Source organism: Chiloscyllium plagiosum, chromosome 1 (genome assembly GCF_004010195.1).
Source record: "Chiloscyllium plagiosum isolate BGI_BamShark_2017 chromosome 1, ASM401019v2, whole genome shotgun sequence".
Classification (NCBI taxonomy): domain Eukaryota; kingdom Metazoa; phylum Chordata; class Chondrichthyes; order Orectolobiformes; family Hemiscylliidae; genus Chiloscyllium; species Chiloscyllium plagiosum.
The window spans coordinates 45,876,795-45,882,794 of NC_057710.1; the positions used below are offsets into that span (position 1 = coordinate 45,876,795).

At 40.5% G+C, this 6,000-nt stretch overlaps 1 protein-coding gene across 5 annotated transcripts in view; it reads left to right on the plus strand.

The window, feature by feature from the left end:
* Window positions 1-6,000, plus strand: part of LOC122544065 (AT-rich interactive domain-containing protein 3A-like) — a 456,905-nt gene that overhangs the window by 428,354 nt on the left and 22,551 nt on the right. The gene's annotated exons all lie outside the window — the stretch shown is intronic.

Genomic DNA, 6,000 nt, shown 5'->3' on the forward strand with positions numbered 1-6,000 from the left:
AGAAGGACAGTCCTTCATGGTAAACTGAGCCAGTGCAGCCAGTGCAGGTCTAAAGGTCACTAAAACTCTTTTACACCAAACCACATTATTAGGTGAAAGTACCAAAAGCTTGGTCAAAAAGGTACATTGTAAGGAATGTCTTAAAAGGGGAAAGTGAAGTAGATGGACTTAGGGAGTGAATTCCAGCACTTAGGATCTTGGCAACTGAAGACATTGGCACTGTTTATCAACTGAATAAATTCAGGACACTCAGGAGGCTAGAATGAGAAGAGCATGGGTATCTCAGAGGTTTGTGGATCTGAAAGAAATTACATAGATAGTGAGAAGCAAGGTGATGGAGCATTTCAAAAACAAGACGGCATGTTTTAAAATTGAGACTTTTTTGGTGAATATTCATGGATTAATATTTAAGAAATTAAAAAATAGATAGTACCAGAGTTTGTTGGGATCAGGAATGATTTGGCGAGACAATGACATGTGGTCCGTAATGGAAGAACTTTTTACATTCCTTTATGGGATTTGGGCATTGCTAGCTAGGCCAGCATTTATTATCCATTCTTAATTACTCTGGAGAAAGTGACAATGAGCTGCCTTCTTGACCAGCTATAGTCATTGAAGTGCAGGTTGATTTACAGTGGTGTTAGGAAGGGCCATACAGGACTTTGAATGAATGACCGTGAGATACTCCTCCATTAGGGTAGTGTGTGACTTAAAAGGGAACTTACAGGATGTCCTGTTCCCATGTATCTGTTGCCCTGTCCTTCAAGGTGGTAATGAGTGCAGGTTTGGAAAGTGCTGTTGGGATATCGTTGGAGTTTTGCATTACTCCAATGCCTGGAGTTTTGCCTGGGGTTTTGCATTACTAGTCCGGTGACACGAATACTGTGCCACTACCTATGAGGGACTGTGAAGTAGAGTCTACAATCCAGAGGGATTAGGTGCTATGATGTGGGAGCTGGCCCAACTCAAACACTACATTTCAGCTTAACACAATCATAAGCTTCAATGATTAGGTGACTTATAAAGGCCTCTCAAACTCAGCTCAACAGGTAATTCCTATAGGCTGGTTTGTTATGCCATTTTAATTTAGTCAGCATCAATCAATGCTTAGACCATTGTTTGTACATTATAGGTGCAGCATCAGTAATTTTCAGACCTTTAATTGCCGTCATGTTAGGAAGAGAAAGCAACATAAAAAACTCTGTCAAGCAATGGAGAAACAACATCTTGTAGATAGAACACAACGTTGCCACTGTGTGTCAGTGCTGGAGAGAGTGAATATTGAAGTCAGTGGATGGAGTGGCAATCAAGTAAGCTGCTTTGCCCTGGATGGTGTGGTGATGGAAGAGCACAGTCGGTCAGGCAGTATCCGAGGAGCAGGAGAGTCGACGTTTCGAGCATAAGCTGTTCATCAGGAATGTGATGATTCCTGATGAAGAGCTTATGCTCGAAACATCGACTCTCCTGCTCTTCAGATACTGCCTGACTGGCTGTGCTTTTCCAGCACCACACTATTTGACTCTGCTCTCCAGTATCTGCAGTCCTCTCTGTCTTCCTGCTTTGTCCTGGATGGTGTCAGGCTTTTGTTGCTGCACTCATCCAAGTAAGTGGAGAGTATTCCATCACAACTGATTTGTGCCCTGTAGATGGTGGATAGGAAATGGGGCTCTCAAAGCTGTAGCATTTATATGGCAGGTCCTGTTCAGTCTCTGGGCTGTGGTAAACCCTGAATGATAATAATGTGGGATTCAGCAATGGTGATGCCATTGAACATCAAGGAGAAATGGTTAGATCCTTTTTTGTTGGAAATGCTGTTTTCTTGGCACTTCTGTGACATGAATGTTAAAGCTACATATCAGCTCAGGTCTGGAGATTGTCCGTGACATGCACTGTTCCAGTATCTGAGCATTTAGGACTTGATTGTGTAAATGTCCATGTTGTTAGGTAGGTTTTAGTGTTGCTGTTGTAGTAGAGTAGCACTGCTTGATATAAATCTTTGGTATTATTGCTAGAATGTTGTTTGGGCCCAAAGCCTTTGCGGTATCGAATGTCATTAGCAGTTATTTGATATGTGGAGTGAATGTATGGAATCCGTGTGATATAAACTGACCACTGAGAGTGGTCAGTTTATATCACGTGGATTCCATACATTCCATACATTCCATCAACAAGAGGTTGGCAGTAGATGGTAATCAGAAAGTTCTGAAGTCAATGTTGAAGACAACTCCTTCCTGACTATGCACTAGTGTGCCATCAACTCTGTTAGGTCTCTCTACAGGTTTGTCAGGCTATGCCCGAGATTGTGATGGTGATAGTGATGGTGATGGAGATGTCTGGGACATTGCGTGTAATCTGTGAGTGTGTTTATCTCAGGTTTAGGTAAATTTTGGATTGGTGATGCTGGAAGAGCACAGCAGTTCAGGCAGCATCCGAGGAGCAGCAAAATCGACGTTTTGGGCAAAAGCCCTTCATCAGGAATAATCTCAGGTTTAGTTTGACTATTCTGTGAGACTGTTCTCCCAATTCTGTCACAAGCCAAAACATGTTGGTAAGGAGGACTCTGCAAGGTCAACGGACCTGCATTCCTGTTGTCATTTCTGGTGCCCAGGTCAATGCCAGGTTGTTTGTCCTGTTTATACTTCGAAACATTTTGATGCAACTGAATGGCTTGCTCCAGGACATTTTGGAGGGCATGAAGGATTCAGCGAGATTCCTGGGAGTCTGCAGTCATATATAGGCCAGATCAGGTAAATTTGGTAGATTTCCCCTTCTCCGAAGGACATTAATGAACCAGTTAGGGTTTTAACCACAGTTTGCAGGGGTTACATGGTCAGCATTTGATTAGCTTTTATTTCCAAATTTAAGTGAATTCAAAATTTCACAATTTCCTGTGCTGGGAGTCAAATGTAGCCCCAAAACATTAGCCTGGGGTTTTGCATTACTAGTCCGGTGACACGAATACTGTGCCACTACCTATGAGGGACTGTGAAGTAGAGTCTACAATCCAGAGGGATTAGGTGCTATGATGTGGGAGCTGGCCCAACTCAAACACTACATTTCAGCTTAACACAATCATAAGCTTCAATGATTAGGTGACTTATAAAGGCCTCTCAAACTCAGCTCAACAGGTAATTCCTATAGGCTGGTTTGTTATGCCATTTTAATTTAGTCAGCATCAATCAATGCTTAGACCATTGTTTGTACATTATAGGTGCAGCACCAGTAATTTTCAGACCTTTAATTGCCGTCATGTTAGGAAGAGAAAACAACATAAAAAACTCTGTTAAGCAATGGAGAAACAACACTGAAGGACACAAGAGGCTGCTTGTTTAGCAGTTTAAGGTCATAGACAGCATGAAATGGCTATTTTAAACAATAAAGTCTGTTCTTTCCATCAGATTTCTGTTTAATGGCATTTTCTGATATTGACAGCAAAGTCAATTCTAAATCTAGTGAACTAATTCAAAGACGTGCAGATCAGGTGGATTGGCTAATGCTAAATTGCCCCATAATGTGTCTAGGGATGTACAAGTTAGGTGGATTAGCAAATGTATTCAGGGTTATGAAGATAGGATGGGGACAGTGGTGGGTCAGGGTGGGATGCTCTTCAGAGGGTTGGTCCAGACTCAATGGGCCAAATGGTCTCTTTCTGCACTGTAGGGATTCTTCAAATTTGCTCTTCTATCCGTGATCCTTAGTGACCTTTAAAGCTTTACATATGGAACATTATCAAAAAACATATGAAAGTCAGTATGAATAATATCTACTAGCTTGTGTCTAAATTTATTTTATGTATTTCTCATCTAACAGGTTCATGAACCATGGTTGATGTTTCTGAAATTATAGTGTCTATTTCTCCAGGTGAATGTTAGTAGATTCCTGAATCATGCTTTCAAACAATTCCAAACCACAATTTTTTGGAGTTTCTATTCTTCATAATAGCACAGGAAAGGAACAATAGCAGAACCCTTTTTGACTGGGGTGACTTCAATAGCAATGTAGATCAGTCGGAGAATATATGGGGTGGCTAATCTGAGACACTCCATTTTGCACACCTAACCAAGTTTAAAGTTTATGCCTTTCAGCAAAGCAGTTTCACTTTACTAATAAGTCCCCAATTACTTGCCCACAAATTTCTTACTCACCAAATTTCATTTGTTGACAGGAATTTACCCAGATCTTTTCAGAAACTGATTGGGAGCTCTTGTTCCACAACTCATGCCAGTGATTTGTTCTGCATTGTTTTGCAAAACTATTTCTCCCTCTTATCGTCTTCTTTTGATGTCCTTAATTTGCAAATTTAATTCCTTGTCCTTAAGGTCTGCATGCAGCTAAAAAGTTTACTTGGTTCCACTTTACCAAGGTATTTTATCAAGTTAAAAACTTGCATCATATATCTTCCTGGACTTCTATGCTTGGGAGAAAAATATAATGTTGTTTTTGGGGCAATCTGATAACATAATTACAAGTACATACGTTTCCTCTTTCTTTTCTTCATACATGTTAAACTAACAGTTCCATAATTTCCTAAGTATCTTAGCGAGTTTTGAGAAAATTTGTAGCTCAGGTTGAGGTTCTGGATGTAGGTATCTAAGTATCTTGCTGCATTTCAGACATTAGTCATCTTCCATTATATAAATACTTTAAACGAGAGTCCTATATTGAACTCTGAAAGAAATTACTCCTAATATCATCCATATAATGACATATTTTCTGACCATCTCTCCTATTTGCCTTGAAGTTCTCTCTGATCTTTAATGAGTCATCTACATTTTGCTTAGTTAAAAAATATTTATCTCCTTGCTGTTGCTATGAAAACCCTGCTGTTGTTTTGCCTTCATGCACCTTTCACATAAATGATATTGCTCTTGATAAATATATCTCCATATCATCAGAACAGAAAGTCACTATTGAAGTTCAGGTTGAGTTCAATTATCTGAGATCAGTTCAGATCTAAAATTTACATGAAGACTAATTTAATGCTTTCATCTTCGAAAGTAACAATTTTGAAAGATTTCAATAACACTGAGTGTACCAGTGAAAGAACAGAATAAGATCAAAAAAGGCAGCCATTTGACCCTTTGAATCTGCTTGGTCATTCTATAAGATTATGGCTGATCTGATTGTGGTCATTATTCCCCTTTCCTGCTTGCCCTTCATAACTCTTGGCTCCTTCTAATTCAAAAATCTGCCTAACTCAGGTTTGAATATATTGAATGACCTAAGCTTGACTTCTTTCTAAGCTAGAGAATTCCAAAGATGCATGATCCACTGAATGTAGAAATTCCTCTTCGTTGCTGTTTTTAAAGGGAGACCACTTACTTAGAAAGCATCCCCTCTAATTTTAGATTCCCTATGGGAGGAGCTGTCCTCTAAGCAGCTCAACCGAGAAGCGATGAGGAATTTGCAACAGCAACAGTATGTGATGGAAGGCAGTTATAGAAAGGGGCGAAAGTCTCAGATACAGTCACATAGATGGGTTAACTCCAGGAAGGAATTTTAGATTCCCTATGGGAGGAGCTGTCCTCTAAGCAGCTCAACCGAGAAGCGATGAGGAATTTGCAACAGCAACAGTATGTGATGGAAGGCAGTTATAGAAAGGGGCGAAAGTCTCAGATACAGTCACATAGATGGGTTAACTCCAGGAAGGTTAAAAGAGGTAGGCAGCTAGAGCAGGAGTCTTTTGTGGATATTCCCATTTCAAACAGGTATGCTGTTTTGGAAAATGTAGGAGATGATGGATTCTCAGGGGAATGTAGCACAAACAGCCAAGTTTCTGGTATTGAGACTGGCTCTAATGCAACGAGGGGTACGTCGGCTTCCAAGGGATCAATTCTGTTAGGGGATTCTGTAGTCAGAGGTACAGACAGACATTTCTGTGGCCAGCAGAGAAAAAGCAGAATGGTGTGTTGTTTCCCTGGTGCCAGGATCAAGGATGTCTCAGAGAGGGTGCAGAATGTTCTCACGGGAGAGAGGGGCCAGCAGGAAGTCATTGTCCAC